Raw genomic sequence first — 14,767 nt, forward strand, 5'->3', positions numbered from 1 at the left:
ATACTTGGAAAATGGAATCGCAGGTGATTTATTTTTTTCTTTTGTATATAGTATGGGATCTTTCCCCTCTTCATTTCTATAGCTTTTCTATATCTTCTCTATATCTACATGAGTTTACACAATCTTTGATATTTTGTGCAGGTGTTTTTTGTAGAATAAATTCCTAAGAAAGGAAGTGTATATATAAACCAAAGTTGTTTTTTTTGTTGTTTTTTGTTTTTTTTTGTGGTACGCGGGCCTCTCACTGCTGTGGCCTCTCCCGTTGCGGAGCACAGGCTCCGGACGCGCAAGCTCAGCGGCCACGGCTCACGGGCCCAGCCGCTCCGCGGCATGTGGGATCTTCCCGGACCAGGGCACGAACCTGTGTCCCCTGCATCGGCAGGCGGACTCTCAACCACTGCACCACCAGGGAAGCCCAAACCAAAGTTTTTAAAATAGGGTATAAACCATTTTTATTTTATAAATGTATAAAATCTAAATAATAAAACATTACATAAGCTAAAACCCTACAAATTTTTCATTTTCCTTTAAAAATCATTTGTGTTGGTTTCCTTTTATCCTGGTTGCAAATGGCATGTGTTACTACATTACTATAACAGTTAACAGTAACAGTAATTGAAAACTGTTACTATTTTAGTGAACAATCCTCCATATTATTATTATTTATAAAACAGGATCATATTATAATACTGTTCTGCAACTTGCTTATTTCTCCTGACATATCTCTAACGTATCAGTCCATGTCAATATATATATAACTCCTTTCTTTTTGATAGCTGTAAGCTCCTTTGTATGTACCTTTTCATTGTGTAGCAGATATATATATATATATATATATATATATATATTCATAATATATTTAATCAGACTCCAATTACTGGGCACTTGGCTCATTTTCTTAGTAATTGCAAACAATGCCACAGTAAACATCCTTTTACGTCATCTTTACCATCCTTGTACACAAAGTTTTGTAGACTAAATTTATAGAAATGGAAGTGTCTAAATCAGGCTGGGGAATGGGTTAGACAGTCAGCTTATCATGACCACTGGATGATGACTTGTGTATCCTGCACACTGCATTGTCCGAAAAGACACTCAGTTTTGTTGGAAAAATGGAAAAGTTTTCAGTTTCTTCACCAGTAGATGGCACCTAGTCTTCTTTTATCTTGACTAAAATCCCCCCTAAATTTAGTGCCTTCCTGGCGTGTCAGTACACCTGCACTAACAAAGCGATGATCGCATCACATACAAATGCCCCAGTCTCATTCCACTTATCCCATGTTTGTATTGTTCTGGTTCCAGGACGCTGAGACTTTAAGCTAGAGGCTCTAACTTGAGCAGGAAGTGTTTATTTTGGGATGAAGAATCTTCCCCCATAGGAGGGCCTCTCAACCAGCGTCTATTTCTTCGTCTTTAGAAACTGGGAAATGCTGGAGGAGAAAACATTTTCTAAATCTGCAGCATTGCGTCTTTCTCTCAGAAAATATCAGACTCGTGTGTTGGTCTGATTTTCTCAGTCTATAGAGGGGAACACAGAGTTGCAGAGAGGTTGAGGGGTCATGCTGAGAGCGATTTCAGTCCATTACGCTTAGGAAAATGACCCTATAAATCTCCTTAAGTACATAGAGTTGATGGTTCAAATATACACAAAGTATCCATTTCATCAAACCTATAAATATACATGTTTAAAATGGCCAGGGAGGAAGGAAGAACAAACTGTAATTTTTAAAAATGTGATGACACATCATTTTGTTTTGTGTAGGTGTCAGTTTTCTTTAAAATAAATATATCTGAAAAGCTCAGGCTAAAAGTTTAAAATTTTACTTCTTAAACGTTTTCATCAGAGTGACTGTAAATGTTCTCCCACCCAGAATACTTTAGTATGACCTTGAATAAACCTTTAAGAGAAATACAGGAGAGAATTGGAAATTCATGATTTGCCTTTTCTATAAATATGGAAATGTCTCGACACAGGTCCTGTCTCTCCTAAAATAATGATTCAAACACTTGGGTTTTTCTCAGAATAGATAAGAAGGATGAGCTTTGGGTCTGGTAGGAGAAGACAAAGAGCAGTTATGATACATTTGGCTAATTGTGCCATGAGCGCTGTGAAAATTCCACTTTGGGCCCTCTGGGGACCATTTTACACTGTCATACACAGAATTTGCTTATCGTCACCATAACTTGCAAAAGTATAGTCCTTAAAAAATACCGAGATCTTCTTCCTCCCTTCCTCCCTTCCTCCCTTTTCCCTTTCAAATCCAGATAGAGAATGTAAGGCTAGTGTCTTTTCTAACAGAATATTTCATAAATGATTAGGCGATATGGCCCTGTAAAATACAAAAACATGTTTTGTTCTAAGTTAGCTGAACACATTATTAGGTTGATACCCCTCCCCCCAGAATATCATGATATCGACATTGAAGAAAAAAATAAGTGGGGAATTTTCAACTTAAAAAGTTATAAAATGTAAAATTATTGGCTCCCATATTTATGCAACATTCTTTTTTGGCTATAACATTGTGTTTTTAAATCTTCTTGTCCAGCTTAAGTCTGATACATCAAAATCCCATCTTAGCCTAACTTGAGATTTTATTTTTTTAAATTTTTAATTAATTAACTAATTAATTTATGGCTGCATTGGGTCTTTAGTGCTGCGCGTGGGCTTTCTCTAGTTGCGGCAAGCAGGAGCCACTCTTCGTTGTGGTGCACGGGCTGCTCACTGCGGTAGCTTCTCGTTGCAGAGTACGGGCTATAGGCACGGGGGCTTCAGTAGTTGTGGCGCTTGGGCTTAGTTGCTCCGTGGCATGTGGGATCTTCCCGGACCAGAGCTCGAACCCGTGTCCCCTGCATTGGCAGGCAGATTCTTTTTTTTTTTTTTTTTTTTTTTTTGCGGTACACGGGCCTCTCACTGTTGTGGCCTCTCCTGCTGCGGAACACAGGCTCCGGACACGCAGGCTCAGCGGCCATGGCTCACGGGCCCAGCCGCTCCGCGGCATGTGGGATCTTCCCGGACCGGGGCACGAGCCCGTGTCCCCTGCATCGGCAGGTGGACTCTCAACCACTGCACCACCAGGGAAGCCCGGCAGGCGGATTCTTAAGCACTGCACCACCAGGGAAGCCCCTAACTTGAGATTTTAAAGGAAAGGTAAGTGATAACTTTGGTAGGAAATGGGGAAGAAAACTTTTTTTTTTAATGTGACTTATGAACAGAATATAACCTTTTATACTCAGCTCAGTATTAAGCTTTCTAAAAATAATCACAAAACTGTTCACTACAAGATTCCTTTTATATCCTCTTTCCTGGTGGATTTAGTGATAGTTACTAGGTCATTAGCTACATGACAAAGAAGCTGAAGTATCAATGAACAACTACAAATGAAAAAATAGGCCTTTTGAAATTATAAAGTTAGTCAGTAAGGGGTGCTCTAATACAGTGACCTTTCGAAAATACTTCCATTGTATAAAGTCAGCTATGCCTGTAGGAATCCTTCCTCTGGACAAATCAACTACACCATTTGGTCCTTAAAACTGTTGAGACCTGTGGTTACAAACCTGGCTGCACATTTTAATCACCTGGGTGGTGGGGGGGGACATTCATAAAAAAAATACTTATGCTGAGCCCTGTCCTACCCGCTCCAATTAAATCTGAATGTGGGTCTGGATAAGGCAGTGAAAGCCCTAGTATGGGTACTCTTTCAAAGTCCCCCAGGAGAATTTGACCTGTATAAGGGTTGCAAACTATCGATCTAAACCTAAAAGAAATTCTCCATTTCAAATTCCCTGAGCAACTTACAAGCATCTGGTTAGAATTTGAAGTTTCTTCTTCTCTTCCTTAGAAGGGGGCAACTGGACTGTGCTGATGATATAGCCAGGACAGTTGAGGAGAGAACAGAATGTGAATTATGGAAAGGTCCAAAGATACCCACAGAAATTGTTTAAAGAAAGTAAGCTTTTCTTGCTCAGGGTGCCTCATGGCTACTATTTATGATATCGTGCTTGCCAAGATCTTTTTCTCCTTTCGGAGACAGTTTCCTAAGAAAGGATGAAGCTGGACAGTTTAGCTGGCTTCCTCCAGTATCTTGTCCTAGCTCCCATTTAGTAAGCCCTAAAGATGACTTGAGCCTGTGAAACTTTCAAGTGGAGAACGTTTCTGGTCAAATGGAGTCCTCCTAGTTTAGGTAATGGGAAAGCGTCTTATCATTTCTTCCTAGCTTTTTGTGTGCATGAGAAGCAGTGCACCATGGGAGTTAAGGTGGGCATTGGAGACAGACCACCCAGGTTCAAATTCTGACTTTTTTAAAAAATAAATTTATTTATTTTATTTATTTATTATTTTTGGCTGCGTTGGGTCTTCGTTGCTGTGTGCGGGCTTTCTCTAGTTGCGGCAAGCGGGGGCTACTCTTCGTTGCGGTGCGCAGGCTTCTCATTGCAGTGGCTTCTCTTGTTGCAGAGCACAGGCTCTAGGTGCTCGGGCTTCAGTAGTTGTGGCACGTAGGCTCAGCAGTTGTGGCTCGCGGGCTCTAGAGTGCAGGCTCAGGGTGCACGGGCTTAGTTGCTCCGTGGCATGTGGGATCTTCCCAGACCAGGGCTCAAACCCGTGTCCCCTGCATTGGCAGACGGATTCTTAACCACTGCGCCACCAGGGAAGCCCTCAAATTCTGACTCTTGTACTTGCTAAATATTTATATATTTGGACAAATTACTCAATTTCTCTGAAGTTTGTTTTCCTCATCTGTGAGATGGTGATATTAATTTTCAGGGGTATCATAAGAATTAAATGGAATAATGAATGCAGAATATAAGAATTAAATGAAATCATGGATGCAAAATATTCAACATAGCGTTTGACTCAGAGTTAGTAGTCAAGAAATAATAGATATTATTATCTCAATTGTCTTTATCCACCTCCACTTAGCTGACTGGCAGAATTAACCAGCTCTCTTTACTCCCTCTAAAAAAACATACTGACTGATGCCTCTGGCACCCCGGAATACTCTTAAGCACATAGGCTTACTTCTCCTACTAGTTGAATTATAGCCTTATCAAGAGTATTATTTGTTCCCAAACTTGTTAATGCCAGTTATTCTTGTTGTTGGAATTTAATTAAATATTAAGTAAACTGAGGAAATACAAATGTGGAGAGTTGTTTCTATGGAAACTAGGCTGAATGCATAAATAAATGCAAATTGCCAAAACAAGGAGGAGTGGTAAAATAACTAAATGTAACAGACTTAGAAAATGGTACAAATCTAGAAGAGTTTAAGGCATAGTTTGATTTGTAAACGACCTTAAATTTTGTCTCTGTTTTTGAAAAACAAATATTGGCAGTCATATGAATGTTTTATGTAATAATGATAAGAATCTCTAATCAGCGTATCTAATAAGGAAAACAACTTGGTCTTACATCAAAAGGTTGATGATTGAATGCACACTTATAGAATTTACATTAAAATATTGGTACCTATCATTTTTAAAATTATCAGATCTTTTCTGATTAACCCACCATCTTGTCACATCAGATAAAGGGGCTTTTACTGAATAATTTTCCAAAGATTTCACAATAGGAGAAAGGTGGGAAAGGTGATTTTGTTCCTTCAGGGCAGCCTCTTGCCAGTTAAAATTAGCATGAGATGATAAGCTTTTTTCCTCCTGTTTTTGTGTATTTACTACCCAAATTTTTAAACATAAGAGTATTATAATGTACCCCCATTCTATAGGTATAATGATCCGTCATCTAGATTCAATAGCAACTAGACTGTGTAGGCAGCATCTAGACTGAAAAGCAGAATATTATGACTTTTAACTGCATAGATTATTAGCTTTACCTATTTTGTTCTTCATAAGATGGAAGTGTATAGTGTGTTATCTTCTGTGTCCAGTAGCTTTTGTTTAGCATTAGTTTGTGAGATTCATCCATATCATTTATTCTCATTCCTATCTAATATTCCTTTGTGTGGATAGATCACAATTTATCCATTATAGTCTTGGTGAACAATTGGATTATTTCCAGTTTTTTGATATTATGAATATTGCTGTTATCTTGTGTGCATAAGAATATATTCCTATTGGGTGGCTAGCAGTGGAATTACCAGGTCATGTTCAGCTTTTGTAAATGGTGCCAAGCATTTTTTCCAAGTTGGTTGTCCTAGTTTCAGTTTTTAAATATTTGCTTCGTGGTGTTAGCCTGGGGGATTCAGACAGCACATGAGGATCAGAAGAAATTTTGTGGTGACGTTCTTAATCTAAGAGGCTCTTGGATAGCATAATCGAACCTCCTCCTTCCTTAAGACCTTTCTGGAGAAAATTTTAAATTTCCTAATTGGGATTATAGAATAGATCCAAACTTCATGGGAGATGGCCAGTGTACTGTATGGAGGGCCCAGGATGACATGCAAACCATAGGATTTTAAAAGTGCTACTGGATAGAGTCTGTCATACAGAGTGAAGTAAGTCAGAAAGAGAAAAACAAATACCGTATGCTAACACATATATATGGAATCTAAGGAAAAAAAAAGGTCATAAAGAACCTAGGGGTAAGACAGGAATAAAGACACAGACCTACTAGAGAATGGACTTGAGGATATGGGGAGGGGGAAGGGTAAGCTGTGACGAAGTGAGAGAGTGGCATGGACATATATACACTACCAAATGTAAAATAGATAGCTAGTGGGAAGCAGCCGCATAGCACAGGGAGATCAGCTCGGTGCTTTGTGACCGCCTGGAGGGGTGGGACAGGGAGGGTGGGAGGGAGGGAGACGCAAGAGGGAAGAGATATGGGAACATATGTATATGTATAACTGATTCACTTTGTTATACAGCAGAAACTATTGTAAAGCAGTTATACTCCAATAAAGATGTTAAAAAAAAAAAGTGCTACGGGAGGTTTAGGTCATTTTTGTAAAATAAGTTTGGGATGTGACTCTGTTGATCTTCTGCTTGGGAGTATGTCCCAGGAGGCAAGTTATACAGAAGCAAAGACACTTGAATGTAACAGGTGACTTGATCTATGTGTGCAATTATGGTAATCTCTCTTTGTCCCTGAGAAGGGAAATGACCACGGTGTTACGGTGGAAATAGACTTAGTAGATCTTGGAGAATGGTGGGGTCAATGAGGAGTTAAATTTTCTGGCTCAGATGATTGGGTTAATGGTGGAGTTATTAACCCTGATAAAGAATATAGGAGAAGCAAGTCATGCTGTGTGTCTAATGCAACTCTGACTCCAAAAAGTCTTTATGTTGGGAACGTATTCTTTAACCAGTGAAAGAAGTCATATCTGGCTTCTTAAATAGTTTCTTGGTTTTACCAGCAAACCATACTTAACCAACAATGGCAAGATGGCATCAGCAACAGTGAGCTGTAGTCCACTGGGTGGTATTGAAAAGATGTTCAACCCATGCACTACTTAGAGTGTGATAATGTGGTGACCTGCAAGATGTCTGTCTCCCCAGCAAACTATAGGCTCTTTGAGGGCAGACGCTAGGTCCTTTCATTGTTGAATACCCAGTGCTAACACTGTGCTAGGCCCAGAGGACATGCTCCATAAATGGGCGTTGAGCTAAATTGAATTCAGGTCTCTTTTAAGGATTGGGCATAGGAGTCTTGTTTATTTCGAGACTGTAATTGAATTAAATGACAGGTAAAGGATGCTTCCTGTGCATGGAAGGTTTAGGGTGGAGCTGGAAGCTTTTGTATGCAGAAAAGATCATTCAGAGTTGACTTTGGAATAAAAAATCAGCATGAAATTGATTATAATCACACATTCATAAACCTAGGGGTTTTTTTTTTTAAGCTTTTAAATTGAGCTTACAAATCTAGTGATTATATTTTTACCTCTGGCAAAATTTAGCCATCACTTTTAAGGAGATAGCATAATCAGATTGTTCCACTTACACATCTGGTTCGCTAAATTATCTCTCTAAACAGCACATTACTCTAATAGGGTAGATTTTATACATTTACTATAATTGGTTTTAGTTTTAAATATTTTACTTTTATGAATTTAATAAAACTTTAAATACTTAAGTAACCCTGGGTATGTGTAAAATAAAATTCTCTGAGATCTGCTAATGAACTCAGTGAGATTTCAACTTAAAACCACAAATCTAAATCATTTATTCAATTACATATTTAAATTGGAATTACAAGACTGTCTCCTGAATAGCACAGTACAAATGCCAAGAGCTAAATAAAGATATTGTTACCATGGTTTTTAAAACTTTTTTATTGGATAAATTTGACATGTAATATTGTATAAATTTAAGGTTTACATCATGTTACTTTGGTACATTATATTTTTAATATGGTTGCCATTGTTATGCTATTTATCACACTACATACTTATAGTGCAGTATTATTGTCTATGTTCAGTAAACTGTACATTAAATCCCTATCACTGTTTTAGTACTTGTTACAAGTTTGTACCCTTAAACACTATTAATCTTATCCCGCCACCCCCTATCCCCTGGTAACCATCATTTTGCTCTCTGTTGTTGTTGTTTTTATATGTTTTATTTTTTTAGATTCCACATATAAGTGATGTCATACAGTACTTGTCTTTGGCTGGCTTATCTCACTTGATATAAAGTGCTCAAGGTCCTTACATGTTGTTGAAAATGGCAGGATATCCTCCTTTCTCATGGCTGAATAGTATTTTATTGTGTATATAGTCTTTTCTACATCTTTTTTATTCATTCATCCACTGATGGGCATTCTTGGCTATTGTGAATAGTGCTGCAGTAAGTGTATTTACAATAATGAGTATATATGTTTCATCAAATTCCTGTTTATGGGCTTCCCTGGTGGCGCAGTGGTTTAGAGTCTGTCTGCCGATGCAGGGGACACGGGTTCGTGCCCCTGGTCCGGGAAGATCCCACATGCCGCGGAGCGGCTGGGCCCGTGAGCCATGGCCGCTGAGCCTGCGCGTCCGGAGCCTGTGCTCTGCAATGGGAGAGGCCACAACAGTGAGAGGCCCGCGTACCGCAAAAAAAAAAAAAAAAAATTCCTGTTTACTTGCCTTTGGGTATATTTCCAGAAGCAGAATTGCTGGATGGTATGGTAGATCTATTTTTAATTTTTTGAGGAACCTCCATATTTTCCATAGCGCTTGGACTAATTTACGTCCCACCAATAGTGTATAAGGATTCCCTTTTCACCAGTAAGTGCCGGCACTTGTTGTTTCTTGATGGCCATCCTAACAGAATACCATGGTTTTGATTCTCTCAACCTTTGCTACACTTAGTTCTAAATCTTCCTGCAGTTTTAAAAAAAATTCATTATTCTCACTTAATGAAGATGATTACTGTGCTCGTTAACTGAGGTTGCCCTTTCACAGTAAAGATAGATACCTTCCAGTTAGTGGTGGTCTTTTAGGACTGGAGATTTGGTCCAGACTTGAGACTTGGAACCCCAGAGATAGTTAGCGATTCTTCTCCTGACTCCACTGTCAACCTGAGCTTCTTCTTACAGTCATTGTGTTTTGGGTCTTGAAACTTGAAAGGCGGTTGCCCTCTAACCTGCATTACCCAGTTGTCTGTCTGTTGTCAAGTATCTGAAACTCTGGACCAACTCCACACCCAGCTGATCACTTCCTTTCATTTTGTGTTTCTTCCGCTTTTAAGATATGCTCCTGGGTTTCTCAGTTATATCTAAAGATTTTTGGGCTTAACAGGATTTGAAGATACATAAATGTTTTTTCCCTTTAACTTAAAAGACTTCGAACTTGACTAAATACTAAGATATGAAAATGTTTCTCTATTTTTCTTGATGGAAACTAAGGCCAATCTAACTTTCAGGAATATTTTATATGATGCTTATGACTTTGTCTGACTTGTGGTCCTAAGTCATGAAATCATTCTATTGATACATCCCTCAAAATGAAGACACTGAAACTCCTTTTTCTGGAACTTTCCCCTTCATAATCAATAGATAGACATACTGAAGGTCCTTTGCAGATCACTGCATTTTCCTCATTTTCCCAGAGCCCTTAAAAAGTAGCATTGCAGGTGGCACTACGGAGATGTATGAACTGAGCCTAGACAGGACACATCTTTGCCACCTTCCTTGTCATGCTAAGGGATCAATGAACATCTTAGGATTGGGAGACATGTGTTTTCAAAGGGAAGATATTCACCTAAATTTTTTTTTTTTTTTTTTTTTTTTTTTTTTGCGGTACGCGGGCCTCTCACTGCTGTGGTCGCTCCTGTTGTGGAGCACAGGCTCCAGACGCACAGGCTCAGCGGCCATGGCTCACAGGCCCAGCCGCTCCGCGGCATGTGGGATCTTCCCAGACCGGGGCATGAACCCGTGTCCCCTGCATCGGCAGGTGGACTCTCAACCACTGCGCCACCAGGGAAGCCCAACCTAAATTTATTTGAGGAAATATAGGTTAATGGTTAAGACCTTGGATTCTGGTAAACATACCTTCTTTCAAATACTGGCTCCACCGCTTCCTAACTGTGAGCTATGGAAAATTATCTAACCTCCTTGTACCTCAATTTCCTCATCTTAAAATGAAGATAGAAATGCAGCATTTTATCACTATGAAAGGAGATAATGCATGTAAAATGCTTAGCAGAATGCCTGGGACACTGGAAATGTTTACTAAATGATGATGGTCACTTCCCTGAGTTTTCTGGGAGTGAGATGAGGGAAGAAGCACACCTTCAACCAGGGAGGAAAATGAGGGCGCTGTGTGACAGCAGCAATGGTCCAGGCAGCTGAGCAGGACCAGAGTCTTTTCAAACAAAGGCACCGGGCAGAAAATAAATCTGAGCTGCAGAATCCCATCTCAGAGGCCCCAGCGCTGCAAATAGCAGCTGCAGCTGCAGACCGAGGGCTGGTATTTACATGTCCACAGTGTGAAAAGACTCATGGTGACAAACTGATCTTTTCCATCACACCCACACAAAGCCAGCAATCGCACATAGGAGTAAGCTGAATATTTAGCAGCCACTTTTTAGTAGAGTATAGCAGACTAACTGATAATACAGATTATGTATATGGGAAATAGGGATCGGTGAATTTTGCATACTGATTAGATGTTCTTATACGTTCTATAGAGGATTCTGGACTGTTTAGCTGCCAGTAGTAACTCCTTCCATCTGTAGGACATTTACCATGTCCAGACATTGTGCCAAGGACTTCACACGTGTCAGCTCATTTAACCCTCCTGCATCTCTACGGGGCAGATGTGATTGTTGTCCCCGTCTAAATCTTGAAATGGGGGACCAGCAACAGATGAGGAAACTAATGCTCGGAAAGTTAAATACTTTACCATACATTGCAGGATTGTAAGTACAGAGCCGAGATATAAACCCAACTCTGTCTGACTCCACTGTCTCATCTGTTAAAACTTTGCTGTGCTGCCTTGAAATGACAATGATATCTTGCTCACAAATTATTTCATGTGCTTATTTCTTGTTGCCTCAAACGGTACCCCCATGGGGCAGGGCAAGGTGCCACACTTGCTTGTTTTGTATCTCCAAGCTTTCAATGCCTAGTAGAAGGTGAATAAATACTTATTGATAGATAAGATGTTATGATGAAATAGGGGAATGGGAGAAATTGGTCGGATCCCATTGACATTACCTCAAAGTTACTAAAAAATAAAAATAAAAAAAGAAGAAAGACTTACCTGTCTATCCATAGGCATTTATTTTTTTCAGCTACAAATTACTACATGCCTGTTGCAAGCTATAAAGACAATTAAGACCAGATGCTGCCTCAAGAATACCAAAGTTTTGACTAAGTATTGCAAATTCAAATGCCCACTTGGGCTCCATACTTAACACGAATGAGTGAAGTGGCCCAAGAAGCAAACTGGGGTGACCCCTCCTCAGCCCTAGCCTATTGTTTCTGCCTGGACCCAGTATTTCCAAGAGAAGCCAGAAATTCATGATTTAAATGATTTTTATATTTTTTACATGAAACAAGTGTGCCGGCTAGGCAAAATTCACTTGCAGGCTGGGTTTAGCTCACAGGCTACCAGGTCAAGCTCTCTGGTTTAAACAATAAGACACATAAGTAAGAACAATAGGAGTTAGACTGTAATTACCATACAAGGATATGTAAAGTATTCAGTGAAGTCAGAGATACCTTCTAGCTGGGGCATTAGAGAAGACTGTGTGGAGGAAGGAAGTCACCTTAGAGTTTATCCTTCCAAAATGCATCAGCTTTGGAACCACTATGGTGGGAAGGAATGCTGTTTCAGCTGCAGGAGATAGTAGGAGCCAACACCTGCAGATGGGAAATCATAGGTCAGGGTCGGGGACCTCTGAGTTCCACTGTACTTTGGTTTTTTTAATTTGTTTCATTTTGGTTTTTTCGTTTCTTACGAAAAATAACTTTATTGCACATGTAACCTATAGTCATCAGAATTAGGAAAATGTGTTTTTCCTATAAACACTGTAAGCATGGAGAAGACATGGAGGCTGAAAATTGTTAGGGTCCATAAATTAAATGAAATTTTAAGGCAATGGAACTCTCAGTGATTGTAAACTACTGCATGGTGTATGACAGGGACATGAAGCTTAAAAGAATATCCGAATCTTGGAGAGGATCCAGCAAAGGCACCAGGACTAATTCGGGAGATGAAGGGTATGTCTTATGAGGAGAGGCTTAAAGGGCTTAACATGCTTCAGCTTTAAAATAAGGCGGGTGAGCAGAGTTCTATTGATAGCCTGCAAAGCTTCCAGTATGAACTTGTACTTGGTGTGAGATAAAATTCAAAGTCACACTAAGGAATGTCAAGAAGGCGGGTTTCTTTCTTTTTCATTTTAAGAATGGTGAGTCCAGGAACATTTTGTGCAAGAAAGTTTTTAAAAATGGAATGGATTTCCATAAGTATTTGGGAGAACAGCTTCAATTTTATCACCACCCATTCACTGAAGTGCTAAATTTAAATGTCAGTTATTCATGATATCAATTTATAATGTTGTGAGTAGAAACGTCACTGTCCTGGTAGCTGCAAGTGCACATAGAATAAATTGAGACACACACAGAGATAGAGGCAGAGATAGAGAAATGAGAGAGAAAGAGAGAGGGAGAGGGAATTTACTTAGCAATCACTTAGTAAAGCTCTGCTAAAATTTTACAAATTCACAAAACCTGCACCACCCTCACCACTTGTTCCTTCTTGTTTCACATATAATGAGGCAGTTTATGGCAGGGAGAACTGGTAGACCTAAGAATGTCGGTAACAATTCTGTGGGATCAGGCTTCAAATTTTAAATCACTTGGTAACCTGCTTCCTTTTGTATTTTGACTAATTTCATTGTGGATCCTGGACTTCTGCTCTTCACGACTTAGTTTAAGCTCAGAAATCTTCACAAAATATGCATAGGAAAAAACTGGGAGAGAGTACTACAATTTTAACAATTTTTTATCTCTAACTGTTTAAATTTTTAATATTTACTATACATTGTAGGTTCAGAAGTAGAGCTCAGGATCAAGGTCAGAGGTGGATTCTGAAAGCTGTTCACACAGTAATAGCTGAGGGTGTGAGAGGAGACTAGCTCACCCAGGGAGAGAATGTACACAGAGAGGGAGAGGTCCAGGAGCAGAATCTTGGGCAAAGTTCCCCCACCTCCACCTCTGGCCAAGGGCCCAGGCAAAGGAAAACAGGGAAAGCAGGGGAAGAGGCAGGGTCTATCTACTGCCATTTAGATCCGTAAGCCCCTTCCTCTGATCACTTATTGGTCATCTAAACAGAGCCCGTTAGCTATTCACATATCTTTTGCTATGGACTGAATTGTGACCCCTTCCCCCCAATACATGTGTTGAGCCCTACCCCACAATGTGATAGTATTTGGAGATGAGGCCTTTTGGATGTAATTAGGTTTGATGAGGTCATGAGGGTGGGAAGCTCACAATGAGATTGGTGCCCTTATAAGAGTCACCAGAGAGTTTTCTCTCTGTCTCTCTCTGTCATGTGAGGACATAATGAGAAAGCAGCCATCTACAAACCAGGAAAGGAGCTCTCACTAGAACCTGACCATGCTGGCACTTTGATCTGAGACTTCCAGCCTCAGAACTGTGAGAAATAAATTACTGTTAAGACACCCAGTCTATGGCATTTTGTTACGGCAGGCTGAGCTGACTAATGCACCTTCAAAAAAATTTTTTGAATAATCTTTACACATTTTCAACTTGAAATTTTAAATTTTCTATCATAAGTTTAAATCATTTCAAAGAATGTAATTTCCAGCCTTCTGTAAAAGATGACATTAAAAATAAAACTGAAAATAAATAAATAAATAAAACTGTAACCTCATTATTTTAAATATCTCCCATAGAATAAAAATGTCATAGTAATAGGGTACCCACCATAATACATTAAAGACATATAAATAAGATTATATCAGACAGAATAGATTTTAATTCAAAAATTGTCACAAAAGACAAAGTCCATTATATATTGATAAAAGGGTCAATTCATTAAGAAGAGACAACAAGTATAAACATACGCACACCAAACAACAGAGGCCCAAAACATCTGAAGCAAACATTGACAGATTGAAGGGAGAAATAGACAGTTCTACAACAATAGTTGGGGACTTCAATATCTCATTTTTAATAATGGATAGAACATCTGGACAGATGATCAGTAAAGAAATAGAGAACTTTAACAACACTATAAACCAACGAGACCTAATAAACATCTATAGAACACTCCACTAAACAATAGCAGAATGCACGTTCTTTTTCTATTTCGTTGCGGAGCACAGGCTCCGGACGCGCAGGCTCAGCGGCCATGGCTCACGGGCC

The sequence above is a fragment of the Delphinus delphis genome, chromosome 11 (genome assembly GCF_949987515.2).
Source record: "Delphinus delphis chromosome 11, mDelDel1.2, whole genome shotgun sequence".
Classification (NCBI taxonomy): domain Eukaryota; kingdom Metazoa; phylum Chordata; class Mammalia; order Artiodactyla; family Delphinidae; genus Delphinus; species Delphinus delphis.